This window comes from Procambarus clarkii, chromosome 44, assembly GCF_040958095.1.
Source record: "Procambarus clarkii isolate CNS0578487 chromosome 44, FALCON_Pclarkii_2.0, whole genome shotgun sequence".
NCBI lineage: Eukaryota > Metazoa > Arthropoda > Malacostraca > Decapoda > Cambaridae > Procambarus > Procambarus clarkii.
In genome coordinates this window covers 34,179,787-34,199,676 of record NC_091193.1, presented here as the reverse complement: position 1 = coordinate 34,199,676, position 19,890 = coordinate 34,179,787, and positions in this window count along the sequence as shown.

Genomic DNA, 19,890 nt, shown 5'->3' with positions numbered 1-19,890 from the left:
CGAGCCTGTCTGGGCCTGGACCCGGGCCTGTCTGGGCCTGGACCGGGGCCTGTCAAGGCCTGGACCCGGGCCTGTCAAGGCCTGGCCCCGGGCCTTTCTGGGCCTGGACCCAAGCCTTTCTGGGCCTGGACCGGGGCCTGTCTCTGCCTGGACCGGGGCCTGTCTGGGCCTGGACCGGGGCCTGTCATATCCTGGACCGGGCCTGTCAAGGCCTGGACCGGGCCTGTCAAGGCCTGGACCGGGGCCTGTCAAGGCCTGGATTGGGGCCTGTCAAGGCCTGGACCCGGGCCATTCTGGGCCTGGACCCGGGCCTGTCTGGGCCTATAACCAGGCCTGTCTGGGCCTATACCCGGGCCTGTCTGGGCCTATACCTGGGCCTGTCTGGGCCTATACCCGGGCCTGTCTGGGCCTGGACTCGAGCCTGGCTGGGCCTATACCCGGGCCTGACTGGGCCTATACCCGGGTTTTTCTGGGCCTATACCCGGGCCTGTCTGGGCCTGGACTCGAGCCTGTCTGGGCCTGGACCCGGGCCTGTCTGGGCCTGGACCGGGGCCTGTCAAGGCCTGGACCTGGGCCTGTCAAGGCCTGGACCCGGGCCTGTCTGGGCCTGGACCCGGGCCTGTCTGGGCCTATACCCGGGCCTGTCTAGGCCTATACCCGGGCCTGTCTGGGCCTATAACCGGGCCTGTCTGGGCCTATACCCGGGCCTGTCTGGGCCTATACCCGTGTCTGTCTTGGCCTATATCCGGGCCTGTCTGGGCCTATACCCGGGTCTGTCTTGGCCTATACCCGGGCCTGTCTGGGCCTATACCCGGGCCTGTCTGGGCCTATACCCGGGCCTGTCTTGGCCTGGACCCGGGCCTGTCTGGGCCTGGACTCGAGCCTGGCTGGGCCTGGACCGTGGCCTGTCTGGGCCTGGACCCGGGCCTGTCTGGGCCTAGATCGGGTCCTGGACCCGGGCCTGTCTGGGCCTATACCCGGGCCTGTCTGGGCCTATACCCGGGCCTGTCTGGGCCTGGACCCGGGCCTGTCTGGGCCTATACCCGGGCCTGTCTGGGCCTATACCAGGGCCTGTCTGGGCCTATACCCGAGCCTGTCTGGGCCTATACTCGGGCCTGTCTGGGCCTATACCCGGGTCTGTCTTGGCCTATACCCGGGCCTGTCTGGGCCTATACCCGGGCCTGTCTGGGCCTATACCCGGGCCTGTCTGGGCCTATACCCGGGCCTGTCTGGGCCTATACCCGGGCCTGTCTTGGTTTGGACCCGGGCCTGTCTGGGTCTGGACTCGAGCCTGGCTGGGCCTGGACCGTGGCCTGTCTGGGCCTGGACCGGGGCTTGTCAAGGCCTGGACCGGGGTCTGTCAAGGCCTGGACCCGGGCCTTTCTGGGCCTGGACCCGGGCCTTTCTGGGCCTGGACCCGGGCCTTTCTGGGCCAATACCCGGGCCTGTCTGGGCCTATACCAGGGCCTGTCTGGGCCTATACCCGAGCCTGTCTGGGCCTATACCCGGGCCTGTCTGGGCCTATACCCGGGTCTGTCTTGGCCTATATCCGGGCCTGTCTTGGCCTATACCCGGGCCTGTCTGGGCCTATACCCGGGCCTGTCTGGGCCTATACCTGGGCCTGTCTGGGCCTATACCCGGGCCTGTCTGGGCCTATACCCGGGCCTGTCTGGGCCAATACCCGGGCCTGTCTTGGCCTAAACCCGGGCCTGTCTGGGCCTATACCTGAGCCTATCTGGGCCTGGACTCAAGCCTGTCAGGGCCTGGACCCGGCCCTTTCTGGGCCTGGACCCGGGCCTTTCTGGGCCTGGACCCGGGCCTTTCTGGGCCTGGACCCGGGCCTTTCTGGGCCTGGACCCGGGCCTTTCTGGGCCTATACCCGGGCCTGTCTGGGCCTGGACCCGGGCCTGTCTGGGCCTATACCCAGGCCTGTCTGGGGCTATACCTGGGCTTGTCTGGGCCTATACCCGGGCCTGTCTGGGCCTATACCCGGGCCTGTATGGGCCTAAAATCGGGCCTGACTGGGCCTATACCCGGGCCTGTCTGGGCCTGTACCCGGGCCTGTCTGGGCCTATACCCGGGCCTGTTTGGGCCTATACCCGGGCCAGTCTGGGCCTATACCTGGGCCTGTCTGGGCCTGGACTCGAGCCTGTCTGGGCCTGGACCCGGGCCTGTCTGTGCCTGGACCCTGGCCTGTCTGGGCCTGGACCCGGGCCTGTCTGGGCCTATACCTGGGCTTGTCTGGGCCTATACCCGGGCCTGTCTGGGCCTGGACTCGAGCCTGTCTGGGCCTGGACCCGGGCCTGTCTGTGCCTGGACCCGGGCCTGTCTGTGCCTGGACCCGGGCCTGTCTAGGCTTATACCCAGGCCTGGACCCGGGCCTGTCTGGGCCTATACCTGGGCCTGACTGGGTCTGGACTCGAGCCTGTCTGGGCCTGACCAGGCCTATACCCGGGCCTGACTTTGCCTTTTCTCGGGCCTTTCTGGGCCTGGACCGGGGCATTCTGGGCCTGGACCGGCGCATTCTGGACCTGGACCCCGCCTTTCTGGGCCTGGACCCGGGCCCAGGCCTGTCTGGGCCTGGACCCGGGCCTTTCTTGGCCTGGACCCGGGCCTTCTGGGCCTGGACATCGCCTTTCTGGGCCTGGACCCGGGCCTGTCTTGGCCTTTCTGGGCCTGGACCCGGGCCTGTCTTGACCTTTCTGGGCCTGGACCCGGGCCTGTCTTGGCCTTTCGGGGCCTGGACCCGGGCCTGTCTTGACCTTTCTGGGCCTGGACCCGGGCCTGTCTGGGCCTGGACGCGGGCCTGTCTGGGCCTATACCTGGGCCTGTCTGGGCCTATACCCGGGCCTGTCTGGGCCTATATCCGGGCCTGTCTGGGCCTATACCCGGGCCTGTCTGGGCCTATACCCGGGCCTGACTGGCCTTATACCTGGGCCTGTCTGGGCCTGTCTGGACCTGGAACCGGGCCTTTCTGGACCTGGACCCGGGCCTGTCTGGACCTGGACCCGGGCCTGTCTGGGGCTGGACCCGGGCCTGTTTGGGCCTGGATCCGGGCCTGTCTGGGCCTAGACCCGGGCCTGTCTGTGCGTGGACCCGGGCCTGTCTGGGACTATACCCGGGCCTGTCTGGGCCTATACCTGGGCCTGTCTGGGCCTATACCTGGGCCTGTCTGGGCCTGGACTCGAGCCTGTCTGGGCCTGATCAGGCCTATACCCGGGCCTGACTTTGCCTATTCCTGGGCCTTTCTGGGCCTGGACTGGGGCATTCTGTGCCTGGACCCGGCCTTTCTGGGCCTGGACCCCGCCTGTCTGGGCCTTGACCCGGGCCTGTCTGGGCCTGGACCCGGGCCTGGACCCGGGCCTGTCTGGGCCTGGACCCGGGCCTGTCTGGGCCTATACCCCAACCCGTTCTCACACAAGACAGCACATATATGACTTAATGCTTAAAGTCAATATGTTGAATATGAATTAGTAAATATGTGATATATTCCCAGTTACTTTTTTTACCAAGGCCCAAACTCTTCCTCACGTACCAATTTACATGTCACAGTACCCGTCCGTCAAAATAGATAGCAGAATATTCGTGATTGGTTCAATTATAAGGAAAATTGTAGTTTTCAGGTCCCACATGGGTTGTGTTATTTACCTACTGTTGTCCATGCTCTTATAATATTACAGATCAGCTATATCCTATTGAAGGCTCGTAGTTTTGTTTTGAGAAATATTAGTTGTTCTTAGTAAATTATAATAAGCACTATAAATTATTACATAGAATAACAGTGCTTCACCAATCAATATTATATACCATAGTTTGGCTTTAAAAATCTTTAAAGAATGTTTTGTAGGAACGCTAACAGAAAACGATGTTACATTTGAATGTCTATGGGGTAAACTACTGCAAACAGGACGGTATTGTGTCTACTATACCAACTATAGCTAGGATGGGTATATTGTCACCTACCGCCTGTTAGGTGGGAAAGGGGTCCAATACCACCCACAGGATGGGTATGAGGGTCACATCCACCCACAGGATGAGTATGGGGATCACATCCACCCACAGGAAGGGTATGGGGTCCAATATACCACCCACAGGATGAGTATGGCGTCCACTACAACCCACAGGATGGGTATGGGGCTCCAACCACCCATAGAATGGATATGGGGCTCCAACCACAAATAAAATGGGTATAGGGTCCAATAACACCCACTGGATGTGTATTGCGTCCATTGCCGCGCGTCGAGCTCGAAAACCGCAGCATTAATCTCAGAACCATGCCTATTTCACACAGATTCCTTAATAAACGTAAGAGTTTTATATGTCACAAGAAAGATAGAAATATAAGCTTCATTCTAAATACCTTACCATGGGCATATTTAAATTTAAAGCGAAGATACGTGTACTTTTATAATAGCCGAGCTTTAACCCCGGACAGATTGATCGACCGAGCAACTCTCTCTCAGAACAATGTTTATTTCACGTGAATTCGTTAATAAACATATATGTTTTATATGTCTCAAGAAAGGCAGACATATAAGCTTCACTTTAAACACTTTACCATAGACATATTTAAAGTTCTAATGAAGATACATGTATTTTAAAAATTACGGAGCTCCCACCCCATACAGACTGAACGACAGAGCAACTCTCTCTCAGATCAATGTTTATTTCACGTAAATTCGTTAATAAACACAAATGTTTTATATGTCTTAAGCAAGATAGAAATAAGAGCTTCATTTTCAATACATTACAATAGATATATTTATAGCTCAAGTGAAGATACATTTGTTTTTATAGTAGCGCTCAGTAGCTTGTCAGGCATGGAGTGCAGACGCCTACGCACTTGCCGATATATTGTATAATTAACAAAGATACGCTAATAAAGCCTAAAATCTTATATGCCTCCAGAAAGACCGAGATATGAACATTATTATGATTTCACCAAATGAAATATATCATGTTCGAGAACAAAGATATATCAATTTTAAATTAAGTTTCGACTCTTGCTCGGGCGAGAGAGAGGGAGCGACTCTCGCCCCATCTATTGGAGATTCTGTCCACTAAAGACCCAAAGCTACTCAAACCCTCCTAGCATTATTTAAGTAATGAAGTAATATGGTATATTTACTATAATGTGGGTGCTGAATGCAGAACATGAGAAAACATATATTTACTCCAAACTAATATAATTTCATTATAAAATAAGTAAATAAGTAGCATCAAAGGAAGTCGACGGTCCAAGCGTCAATGTTGTGGAACGACTTATCCAAGATATATCGTTGTTTGGAAAGTGTTTGTTGGCATATCCAGTTGTCGCACTTCTCTGCACAAATTATCACAAATTTAAATTATAATGTTAACAAGTAGAATACGTATTTTTAATAAAATCTAACATAGCTAGCCAGAAAACATTTAACATTTATTAAAAAAATATATGTTTGGAAGTTAAATCGACTTCATAGGACAATAGTGTTGTTATATATACTCGTTATTCGTTGACATGCGTTCGCTACTTAAACTACCATGTACTGTACTTATGTGAAATCTCCCATGTCTCTTCGCTCATCTTACCGAACCCTACAGGCTCTGTGATATATTGCTTAATTAATTGAGATTCACAAATAAAGCTTATAATTGTATATGTTATCAAAAAGGCAGAGCTTATTTTAGTTCATTTATTATGCACCCCATACCCATCCTATGGGCGATAGTGGAGTGTTACAGAGGCACATAATGGGCTCAGGGACTGAGCCCCACAATTCATATAGCCAAGGAAGTTATAATCTTGATAAGCTAGTTACAAAAGTCAATGCACATTGTCACATCAACAATGGGCTCGAGACCGACCACAAGTACAGTTTATAATTTAAGCAACTGACATATATGGAGGGCTAGTGTCACAATTGATTTGTTTATCCTACACATAACCCCCTCTCCCCCATCCAATGGGCAGCGGTGGTATAGGTTACAATCAAGTCGTTTTTTGCGTTTTATTCAGAGATTAGATCTTATTGGGTGAGGAAAGATATTCATATTTTAAAGAAGGCTTCTTGGCTGATGCTCTCCATTGATGGAAAATCTACAACCTTTTGAAAATCAATGTTAGTTTGATCTAATATTGTAATTAACGCAGTTACCTGATGTTATTCCTCACCTATATCTTTTTCTGGTTAATCCCTATTTACATTATGCAGTTCAGGCTTCGTCGCCAGACTATAGTTTTTAGTTTAGTTAATTTATCACATAATGGGTTCAGGGACTGAACACACAATTTATTTATCTAAGCAAGTTACATTCTTGAGGAGCTAGCCACAAAATTCATAACACATCGTCACATCAACAACATGGGTTCGAGATCGACCACAAGTACAGTTTCTAAATTAAGCAAATGTCATAAGTGGAGAGCTAGTGTCAGAGTTGATATGTTTGTCCTGCACATTTCCACAGTGGTTTGCTTGGGTTCTTTTAATTATCTTAGATATCATTGAAGAGAACCTCCTAGGTACTATACTGTATATATGCTGGTAAGAAGTATAATTATACTGAGAAATCGAGTAAATTATGTTGTACGAGTGCTTCCAGTTAAGTAACATAGTTCATTTGTGTGAGCGTGCTTGAAGAGGAAATGTTATCCCCCCCCCCCCCATTGTAAATATTTGTGGGTTTCAGACCATACGGCCACGGCTTACCCTCGCCGCGGTCGAGGGTAAGAACACCGGATGTATACCCAGTATTACAAGTAAACATTAGCAATAACAATTATGGAAAGTTCCTTCACCTATACATAGACAAGAGACTGAACTTCAGCACCCACATACAACACATAAGTGGATGTTATGAGAGAGAGAGAGAGAGAGAGAGAGAGAGAGAGAGAGAGAGAGAGAGAGAGAGAGAGAGAGAGAGAGAGAGAGGGAGAGGGGGGGGAGAGAGAGAGAGAGAGAGGGAGAGAGAGAGGGAGAGGGGGAGAGAGAGAGAGAGAGAGAGAGAGAGAGAGAGAGAGAGAGAGAGAGAGAGAGAGAGAGAGAGAGAGAGAGAGAGTAAAATTATCCACTGAGGTCTGATTAAGTCCTTTTGGGGACCTTAATCATTAGGACGTCCAATGATTAACGGAAAGTGAAGCGTATTCAGATGGTATATTGACAACATTCAGCATATCTCATAATGACCTAGTAGTACTTGGTGCACAAATACCTTTTCCAAAGGAATCGCAAAACATAATTAAACACAACTGTACCGTACAGTGTTATATATTTATTTCAGTTTGAACAATTTTTAACATTAACATTCCAACATTCATTTTAGCAAGTTCTCTCAGAATGACGTGTGGGTTAGCAATGTCAAAGGCTGACTTAAGATCTAGGAAAGTGGTATATGACCTATCAGTATGCAGGGTGAGGAATGTGGTAATACAGTGATGTACACTCTTTCCATGCATAAAGCCATATATCTGGGGAGACAACATATTATTAATTTTGTAAAGGAGACGGTTGAGAACATCCTCTCAAGACACTTATAGAGACAACTAGTGAGGGAGACTGGGCATAAAGCACTCGGCTGGTGAGGTTTAGGAATGGGAATAATAACACTGTTGGTCCATGACTTAGGAAGCTCCCCAGTTACATAGCTCAATTATACAATTGAAGAAAGGTATTCCTTGGAACTAGCAGAAGCATATGCAGTATGCCGTCAGTAACTCCATCCTCCCCGGGTGATGTAGCTTTGCCTTTATGTAGAGCAGAATCTAGTTTGTATTCAGTAAAAAGCATGTCACAGTCATCCTCTTGATGAAGCATGAAGTCAAGGAGCCTTGCTCTATCAGTATATCTATCATTTAATTCATTCTGTGAGGGTAGAGGAAGACTGTCAAAGCTGGAAGTCGTGGCCCAAGCATCAACAAGATCATTTGCTCTGTGCAGAGGATAAGGGTACGAGATCTCTGCAGCATTTTTCCCTTTGATCTTGTTGATATTTTTCCATGCCCGACTTAGTGGCGTGTGAGAATTGAGACCACGGACAAAAGTTTCCCAGTCTGTCTGCCTCAGCTCCACCATACGTTCCCTGGCCTTAGCCAGAGCCGCTTGAAAGAGCCGAAGCATTTCAGCAGTGCGGGTCCTTCTACAAGCTAGTCCAATTATTCTGGCAGTGCGTTTTAGTGCATGCAATTTAGAATCATTATAATAAGCATAAGTGCTATGACCAGTGTAATTTGGGTTACGTGGCCTGGACGATGAATCAAGTGATTCTATAAACTGCTCGATAGTACCTGTGAGCCCATTGTTAAAATCTTCAACTGATGAAGGCTCAGATGAACTGCACCAATCTGACACATGAGCAACAAGATTGTCTCGTTGATCGATGGGCATAGCCAGCCTCTTCCGCATGAACACTCCACCAGGGAGGATAGAGCTGCCAATGCTTACAGTGGCTAATATGGCCAGATGATCAGACGCCATATCTGGCACTATTGACGAGGCACACACGGCGTGGGAGACGTTGACACCGAGACATAGATCAAGAATACCTCCGTAGATATGCGTTGGTTCAGGGTCACCCACAATCTGTGCATCATCGTGACTACCTAATAGTGACACTAGTTGCCGTTACGATTACTGAACTGCGAATTACCAATATTCCTATGTCTAGCGTTATAATCACCTCTAATGATGGTAGGCACAGTCTGAATACAGATAGGAAGGTCAGCATAATTAAAGTTACAAGAAGTCGATTATTTAGTACATAGTTGTTTTTCTCTTAAACTGGATGATAGAGGGGGAGTCTTTAACGTGATTGGGAATACATACATACATACATACATACATACATACATACATACATACATGCATACATACATACATACATACATACATACATACATACATACACACATACATACATACATACATACATACATACATACATACATGCATACACACATACATACATACATACATACATACATACATACATACATACATACATACATACATACATACACACATGCATACACACATACATACATACATACATACATACATACATACATACATACATACATACATACACACATACATGCATACATACATACATACACGTCCAGTCAGCATATAGCTATTTCGGGACAAAATCCAATACAGTTTACATTGGTGAGACGCCACTGTGATGAGGAGTTTAAATATCACAGGAACTGTAGGTTAATGTGTGACATAGGTGAGGTTAGATGAGGCATCTACAAGCATCAGCTGGAGGCTGATGGAGTGTTGTGGAGGCTGGTGGTACTATGTCCAGATGTTGGAGGGTGGATTTGACTCTCCCACCCTCCCTCCCCCCCCCCCCCCCCCCCCCACATTGACCGCAGTACGTCTAAGGTTACTTTCCACTCTCGCTTACCAAGGGTACAACCCCCGCCCCCCCCCAACACACACACATGCATCAGATTCTTAACTTACAATATTTATTATTTACCAATTTATGTTACTACACTGACTCTCAATTTCACAATATTGTATAAACTTTGATGAATCGCTCGTCTTTGGGTCATCCAATAATGTTAGCAGATTTCTAGATGTTACCACTGCTAGGTTTAGGCTCGGCTACAAGTACCTCTGGAAGTTTGTAACATCTGATGATCTAGATTTGACTAAATGTAAACTCTGTCAGCAGAACTATTCGCATACTTTGAGTCATTATATAATGGAATGTGAAAAATCGCGGAATTTAAAGATAACAACATCAATAGTGTCCATGAAATGTGTAAGTACTTCATTCATAATGATGTGCTGCCCGAAATCTTAGCGAAGTATCCAAAATTTGCTTACTGTAGGTAATGCATACACATGACTGTAAAGCTGCTGCCCAGTTGGGTGGGTGTGGAGCACATGACTATAAAGCTGCCGCCCAGTTGGGTGGGTGTGGAGCAAGACTAGTAACTGTGCGACTCCTCATAAATGTAAAGTGCCTTGTATAGTGACTGTTGTGAGCCTCTTGTTGATCACTTGTGACACAAAAGATTACTGATGTGTGTTTTTGTGGTGGTGATTAAATATGTATGTGTATGTATATATGTATACGTATGAATATGTACATGTATGCATAAGTATGTGTACATTAATAATTTTGTAACTAGCGTCAAAAGATTGTTATTTGCTTAGCTAAACGAACTAGAGGGTTCAGTTCCTGAACCGATTATGTGCCTCTGTAATCCTTTACACTACCGCCCACGGGATGTGTATTATGGGGTGCATAATAAAGAAAGAAAATTAATGGACCGAACCCCACAAATCATTTAGCTAAGCAAGTTACAATCTTGATGAGCTAGTTACAAAATTCACTATAAGTCGTCACATCATAAATGGGTTCGAGATGGACCACAAGTAGTGCATTACATAATTTATCAGTATTGTGCAGCCTGTGATCCCCGCCTGGCTGGATACTGATACCTAGGTAATTTTTATGTGTCCGGACACCGGCGATAAGGTGATATTATTTATTTAACTTAAGATATATATATTTTTAAATGTTGTCACATTAACGGCTACATCTTCCTTTCTTCTGACATATAGATTTTTAAGATTAATTAAAATATATGGAAACTAATTATACAATTTATTGGCTGGTGTGCAGGGCTTCACACTCTCAGAGCTAGCCATCAAGTAACTATCAAAACGCATATATCTTCGTTTTCACTTCAGTTATATTTATGACAAAGAATTTTAGATGTAGCCTATATTTCTACCTTTCAGATGACATAAATACTTTCGTTAATTACAATATCTAGATCAAACTAACATTGATTTTCAAAAGGTTGTATATTTTCCATCAATGGAGAGCATCAGCCAAGAAGCCTTCTTTAAAATATGAATATCTTTCCTCACCCAATAAGATCTAATCTCTGAATAAAACGCAAAAAACGACTTGATTGTAACCTATCCACCGCTGCCCATTGGATGGGGGAGAGGGGGTTATGTGTAGGATAAACAAATCAATTGTGACACTAGCCCTCCATATATGTCAGTTGCTTAAATTATAAACTGTACTTGTGGTCGGTCTCTAGCCCATTGTTGATGTGACAATGTGCATTGACTTTTGTAACTAGCTTATCAAGATTATAACTTCCTTGGCTATATGAATTGTGGGGCTCAGTCCCTGAGCCCATTATGTGCCTCTGTAACACTCCACTATCGCCCATAGGATGGGTATGGGGTGCATAATAAATGAACTAAAATAAGCTCTGCCTTTTTGATAACATATACAATTATAAGCTTTATTTGTGAATCTCAATTAATTAAGCAATATATCACAGAGCCTGTAGGGTTCGGTAAGATGAGCGAAGAGACATGGGAGATTTCACATAAGTACAGTACATGGTAGTTTAAGTAGCGAACGCATGTCAACGAATAACGAGTATATATAACAACACTATTGTCCTATGAAGTCGATTTAACTTCCAAACATATATTTTTTTAATAAATGTTAAATGTTTTCTGGCTAGCTAAGTTAGATTTTATTAAAAATACGTATTCTACTTGTTAACATTATAATTTAAATTTGTGATAATTTGTGCAGAGAAGTGCGACAACTGGATATGCCAACAAACACTTTCCAAACAACGATATATCTTGGATAAGTCGTTCCACAACATTGACGCTTGGACCGTCGACTTCCTTTGATGCTACTTATTTACTTATTTTATAATGAAATTATATTAGTTTGGAGTAAATATATGTTTTATCATGTTCTGCATTCAGCACCCACATTATAGTAAATATACCATATTACTTCATTACTTAAATAATGCTAGGAGGGTTTGAGTAGCTTTGGGTCTTTAGTGGACAGAATCTCCAATAGATGGGGCGAGAGTCGCTCCCTCTCTCTCGCCCGAGCAAGAGTCGAAACTTAATTTAAAATTGATATATCTTTGTTCTCGAACATGATATATTTCATTTGGTGAAATCATAATAATGTTCATATCTCGGTCTTTCTGGAGGCATATAAGATTTTAGGCTTTATTAGCGTATCTTTGATAATTATACAATATATCGGCAAGTGCGTAGGCGTCTGCACTCCATGCCCGACAAGCTACTGAGCGCTACTATAAAAACAAATGTATCTTCACTTGAGCCATAAATATATCTATTGTAATGTATTGAAAATGAAGCTCTTATTTCTATCTTGCTTAAGACATATAAAACATTTGTGTTTATTAACGAATTTACGTGAAATAAACATTGATCTGAGAGAGAGTTGCTCTGTCGTTCAGTCTGTACGGGGTGGGAGCTCCGTAATTTTTAAAATACATGTATCTTCATTAGAACTTTAAATATGTCTATGGTAAAGTGTTTAAAGTGAAGCTTATATGTCTGCCTTTCTTGAGACATATAAAACATATATGTTTATTAACGAATTCACGTGAAATAAACATTGTTCTGAGAGAGAGTTGCTCGGTCGATCAATCTGTCCGGGGTTAAAGCTCGGCTATTATAAAAGTACACGTATCTTCGCTTTAAATTTAAATATGCCCATGGTAAGGTATTTAGAATGAAGCTTATATTTCTATCTTTCTTGTGACATATAAAACTCTTACGTTTATTAAGGAATCTGTGTGAAATAGGCATGGTTCTGAGATGAATGCTGCGGTTTTCGAGCTCGACGCGCGGCAATGGACGCAATACACATCCAGTGGGTGTTATTGGACCCTACACCCATTTTATTTGTGGTTGGAGCCCCATACCCATTCTATGGGTGGTTGGAGCCCCATACCCATCCTGTGGGTTGTAGTGGACGCCATACTCATCCTGTGGGTGGTATATTGGACCCCATACCCTTCCTGTGGGTGGATGTGATCCCCATACTCATCCTGTGGGTGGATGTGACCCTCATACCCATCCTCTGGGTGGTATTGGACCCCTTTCCCACCTAACAGGCGGTAGGTGACAATATACCCATCCTAGCTATAGTTGGTATAGTAGACACAATACCGTCCTGTTTGCAGTAGTTTACCCCATAGACATTCAAATGTAACATCGTTTTCTGTTAGCGTTCCTACAAAACATTCTTTAAAGATTTTTAAAGCCAAACTATGGTATATAATATTGATTGGTGAAGCACTGTTATTCTATGTAATAATTTATAGTGCTTATTATAATTTACTAAGAACAACTAATATTTCTCAAAACAAAACTACGAGCCTTCAATAGGATATAGCTGATCTGTAATATTATAAGAGCATGGACAACAGTAGGTAAATTTCACAACCCATGTGGGACCTGAAAACTACAATTTTCCTTATAATTGAACCAATCACGAATATTCTGCTATCTATGTTGACGGACGGGTACTGTGACACGTAAATTGGTACGTGAGGAAGAGTTTGGGCCTTGGTAAAAAAAGTAACGGGGAATATATCACATATTTACTAATTCATATTCAACATATTGACTTTAAGCATTAAGTCATATATGTGCTGTCTTGTGTGAGAACGGGTTGTATACCCGGGCCTGTCTGGGCCTATACCTGGGCATGTCTGGGCCTATACCCGGGCCTGTCTGGGCCTATACCCGGGCCTGTCTGGGCCTATACCTGGGCCTGTCTGGGCCTATACCCGGGCCTGTCTGGGCCTGGACCCAGGCCAGTCTGGGCCTATACCTGGGCCTGTCTGGGCCTATCCCAGCAAACAATTTTAGGTTGCCACAACATATCTGGAAAGTATTTGAAAGTATTGGAAACGTTTGTTTTATCGTATCAGATACGATATTGTGTGTGGACTTAAATAGGTTTCCAAAACTTATAACCAAGACATATGTATCTAACACTAATTTGAGATGTTGTGGCAACTTTACACTCCTAACATGAGTCATTCATAATCCATTCATACACCAATATGAATCTCTTATGAAAGGTTTGAGCCAATAATCTGAACCCTTTTCACATCTTTGTGTTTAAAGTTAAATTTCTTGAAATTAAATTATATTTTATATTATATTATTTTTATTATATTTTATATTATTATTTTCAATTTAAATATTAAAACCAATTTAAGGGTAAAAAAAATCTAATAATTTATATTTCTTTTATTATTTACTAACAATTATAATTATTTACTAACGGAGAGAGAGGAGGCTGTACGGCGGAGAGTGGCGGCTGTGGCGGAGAGTGGCGGCGGTGGCGGATAGTGGCGGCGGGCGGACAGTGGCGGCGGGCGGACAGTGGCGGCGGTGGCGGATAGTGGCGGCGGGCGGACAGTGGCGGCGGTGGCGGATAGTGGCGGCGGGCGGACAGTGGCGGCGGGTCGGACAGTTGCGGCGGTGGCAGATAGTGGCGGCTGTGGCGGATAGTGGCGGCGGGCGGACCGTGGCGGCTTTGGCGGCGGTGGTGGACAGTGGCGGCGGGTGGACAGTGGCGGCGGCGGGCGGACAGTGGCGGCGGCGGGCGGACAGTGGCGGCGGCGGGCGAACAGTGGCGGCGGCGGGCGGACAGTGGCGGCGGCGGGCGGACAGTGGCGGCGGCGGGCGGACAGTGGTGGCGGCGGACGGACAGTGGTGGCGGCGGGCGGACAGTGGTGGCGGTGGCAGACAGTGGTGGCGGTGGCGGACAGTGGTGGCGGTGGCGGATAGTGGCAGCGGTCGGACAGTGGCATCGGGCGGACAGTGGCGGCGGTGGCGGACAGTGGCGGCGGGCGGACAGTGGCGGCGGTGGCGGATAGTGGCGGCGGGCGGACAGTGGCGGCGGTGGCGGATAGTGGCGGCGGGCGGACAGTGGCGGCGGGCGGACAGTGGCGGCAGGAGGACAGTGGCGGCGGTGGCGGATAGTGGCGGCGGTGGCGGACAGTGGCGGCGGTGGCGGACAGTGGCGGTGGTGGCGGACACTGGCGGCTGTGTCTGGCGGTGGTGGCGGGTGGCGGCGTCTGTGATGAGTGGTGGCGGCTGGCGGTGGTGGGTGGTGGTGGGTGGTGGTGGCGGCGGTGGTGGTGGTGGCGGCGGCGGCTGGTGGCGGCGGTGGTGGTGGGTGGTGGTGGCGGCGGGGGCTGGTGGTGGTGGGTGGTGGCGGCGGGTGGTGGGTGGCGGCGGCTGGTGGGTGGCGGCGGCGGCTGGTGGTGGTGGGTGGTGGCGGCGGGTGGTGGCGGCTGTGGTGGGTGGTGGCGGGCGGCGGCGGCTGTGATGGGTGGTGACGATCGGCGGTAGGGGGGGCTGGTGGCGGCTGGCGGTGGCGGCTTGCGGTGGCGACTGTGGCAATGGGCGGTGACGGCTGATAAGCGGGTGGCGGCTGGTGGCAGGTGGTGGTGGCGGCTGGTGGTGGCGGCTGGTGGTGGCGGCTGGTGGTGGTGGCAGCTGGTGGCGGTGATGGCGGCTGGTGGTGGCGGTGATGGCGGCTGGTGGTGGCGGTGATGGCGGCTGGTGGTGGTGGCGGCTGGTGGTGGTGGCAGGTGGTGGCAGCTGGTGGCGGCTGGTGGCGGTGATGGCGGCTGGTGGTGGTGGTGATGGCGGGTGGTGGCGGGCGGTGGCGGGCGGTGGCGGCTTGTGGCGGCTGGTGGTGGCGGCGGTGGTGGGTGGTGGTGGTGGGTGGTGGTGGCGGCGGTGGTGGTGGGTGGTGGTGGCGGTGGTGTCGGCGGGGGCTGTGGTGGGTGGTGGCGGCGGTGGTGGTGGGTGGTGGTGGTGGTGGCGGCGGCTGGTGGTGGTGGGTGGTGGCGGCGGGTGGCAGTGGTGGGTGGCGGTGGCGGGTGGCGGCTGGTGGTGGGTGGTGGCGGCGGGTGGTGGGTGGCGGTGGCGGGTGGCGGCTGGTGGTGGGTGGTGGTGGGTGGCGGGTGGTGGTGGCAGGTGGCAGCTGGTGGTGGGTGGCGGGTGGCGGCTGGTGGCGGCCAGCTGGGACACACCCTTCACCACTGAAGGTCTGAGCACAACTAACCATGTCTCTCTCACTACCAGAACAGTGTTGCCAGCTCGCGCTCTCAAAATGTTTCCTTCAAAGATTGTATATTATCTTTGAACAACAAGTTTGATTATCAAGGAAATAATGCATATATTATTGTCACATTAATACTGTGTACAATACAATACAATACAATTTTATTTAGGTAAGGTACATACATACAATAAATATTTACAAGGATTGTTTGACTTATAGGTAGAGCTAGTACATACAATGCCTAAAGCCACTATTATGCAAAGCGTTTCGGGCATAATATCTTATTATGCCCGAATAATATCTTATTGATATTATTGCGTGTAATATCTTATTACATTCCTGCTAAATAATTATAATTTGAAACAGGACAAAAAATCCAACATATATATAAAAACCAACATTAGAGATCACGAGGCCTAGGGCTAGGCCTATCTGTGACCACACATCCTGCTTTGCTGGCCTGCTACCCTCTCACACCTCACACTCTTAACTCTCTCATAATCACTCTCACTCTCAATCACTCTTACGCACTATTACTCACTCTTACTCTCAATCACTCTTACACACTATTACTCACTCTTACTCTCAATCACTCTTGCGCACTATTACTCACTCTTACTCTCAGTCATCCTTACTCACTCTCATACTCACTCTTACTCTGTCACTCTTACTCTCTGTCACTCTTACTCTCTGTCACTCTTACTCTGTCACTCTTACTCTGTCACTCTTACTCTGTCACTCTTACTCTCTGTCACTCTTACTCTGTCACTCTTACTCTGTCACTCTTACTCTCTGTCACTCTTACTCTCTGTCACTCTTATTCTCTGTCACTCTTACTCTCTGTCACTCTTACTCTGTCATTCTTACTCACTCTGTCACCCTTACCCATTCATACTCACTCTCTCACTCTTACTCTCATACTCTTACTCTCAATTACTCTTACTCTCAATCACTCTTACTCTCAATCACTCCTACTCCCAATCACTCCTACTCTCAATCACTCCTACTCTCATTCTTACTCTTACTCCCAATCACTCTTACTCCCAATCACTCTTACTCTCAATCACTCTTAATCTCATTCTTACTCTTACTCTCACTCTTACTCTTACTCCCAATCATTCTTACTCCCAATCACTCTTACTCTCAATAACTCTTACTCTCAATCACTCTTACTCTCAATCACTCTTACTCTCAATCACTCTTACTATCATTCTTACTCTTACTCACTCTTACTCTCAATCACTCTTATTCTCATTCTTACTCCTATTCCCAATCACTCTTACTCCCAATCACTCTTACTCTCAATCACTCTTACTCCCAATCACTCTTACTCTCAATCACTCTTACTCTCAATCACTTTTACTCTCAATCACTCATACTCTCAATCACTCATACTCTCACTAACTCTTACTCTCACTCTAACTCTCAATCACTCTTACGCACTATTACTCACTCTTTCTCTCAGTCATCCTTACTCACTCTCATACTCACTCTTACTGTCACTCTTACTCTGTCACTCTTACTCTCTGTCATTCTTACTCTCTGTCACTCTTACTCTCTGTCACTCTTACTCTCTGTCACTCTTACTCTGTCACTCTTACTCTGTCACTCTTACTCTCTATCACTCTTACTCTGTCATTCTTACTTTGTCACTCTTACTCACTCTCAGTCACCCTTACCCATTCATACTCTCTCACTCCTACTCTCATACTCTTACTCTCAATTACTCTTACTCTCAATCACTCTTACTCCCAATCACTCCTCCCAATCACTCCTACTCTCAATCACTCCTACTCTCATTCTTACTCTTACTCTTACTCCCAATCACTCTTACTCTCAATCACTCTTATTCTCATTCTTACTCTTACTCTCACTCTTACTCTTACTCCCAATCACTCTTACTCTCAATCACTCTTACTCTCAATCACTCTTATTCTCATTCTTACTCCTACTCTCACTCTAACTCCTACTCCCAATCACTCTTACTCCCAATCACTCTTACTCTCAATCACTCTTACTCCCAATCACTCTAACTCTCAATCACTCCTACTCTCATACTCACCCTTACTCTCAATCACTTTACTCTCACTCTTACTCATTCTGTCACCCTTACTCTCACTCTTACTCACTCTGTCACTCCTACTCACTCTCAGTCACTCTTACTTATACTCACTCTTACTCACACTTACACGCTCTCACTCACCTTCAGTCACTCTTACTCACTCTTACCCACTCTCGCTCACTCTTACTCACTCTAGTTAATAAGAACACGCCAATATAAGACAATAAAACGTTTTCAGATTCTTTCTCATAACTTTCCAGCAACTTTTATAATTTATATAAATTATCTTAGGGAATAATACATAAATTATATATTTAAACATGATATTAGTGTTTAGTGGAATGCATAAGGAGTCAAATTGTGTTAAAAAGAGCGATTTTTAGAAAATTTGGAAAACTACTTTTTTCTGTTCATATTATAACTAAATGGATTTTAAAGGTTTCACTCAGCCAATATATATCATTCACAATTTATTAATGAATTTTACAAAAAAACACCATAAATTTTATATTTAAACATGTAAAAACTATTTGTTTTACATTTGGAAGAAAATAATTGTAGAAAAACAATTTATAATTAAACCTTTGTGTTTGGATTTTTTGAGTAAAAGTTTCTCAAAGGCTCTCCTGCACCATTCTCAATGCAAATCATTCCCACACCTATGGGAAGAGATAGGCGAATTTGTTGTGTAGATGATTTGTGTTTGCTGGGATACCCGGGCCTGTCTGGGCCTATACCCGGGCCTGTCTGGGCCTATACCCGGGCCTGTCTGGGCCTTTTCCCGGGCCTGTCTGGGCCTGGACTCGGGCCAGTCTGGTCCTGGACTCGAGCCTGTCTGGGCCTGTCTGGGCCTGGACTCGAGCCTGTCTGGGCCTGGATATAGAAAACCTAGGACTCGTAGGATTTCTAGTAGGAACTCTTCGAATTCTATTAGGATTTCTAGAAGGATTTCTTGTAGGATTCCTATAATTTTTTGGATTTCTATTAGGTTTCCTTGGATTTCTATTAGGATTCCTAGGACTTCTAGTTGATTCCTGGATTTCTAAAAGGATTTCTAGTCGGATTCCTAGGATTTCTAGTAGGATTCCCAGGATTTCTAGTCGGATTCCTAGGATTTCTAGTAGGATTCGCATATTTTATGGTATGATTCCTAGGATTTCTAGTAGGAATTCTTGGAATTCTATTAGGATTTCTTGTAGGATTCCTATGATTTTTTGGATTTCTATTAGGTTTCCTTGGATTTCTAGTAGATTCCCAGGATTTCTAGTAGGATTCCTAGGATTTCTAGTACGATTCCAAGGATTTCTAGAAGGATTCCTAGGATTTCTAGTAGGATTCACAGGATTTCAATAAACTTCAATACAACTTCAATAAAAAAAATTGACCTCATACGTCATGAAATGGGTGGCTTTATCATTTCATAAGAAAAAAATTTGAGAAAATATATTAATTCAGGAAAACGTGGCTTATTAGGCAAATCGGGCCTTGCATAGTAGGTCGAGAAGTGCGTTCTGGCTACTAGGTACGACATATATATATATATATATATATATATATATATATATATATATATATATATATATATATATATATATATATATATATATATATACTGTACATACACCTCTGGCTGGAAGAAGGGGGACCCATAGCCTTGGAGGAAACCACACATAACGCATTGGAGGGAATGTAGGTCCCCTCCAATACAGTTTCTGTGTGCATTTCTCCTACCACCCCCTTCCTTTTATTTATATATATATATATATATATATATATATATATATATATATATATATATATATATATATATATAATTAAATATGACCGAAAAAGTAAGATTAATAATTCTAACACGAATTTTCTCAATCTTTCGTACATTACGCTTCACTGTTGGAGGTAAATCAAAAATCACTTCTCCAAAATTCATTTTT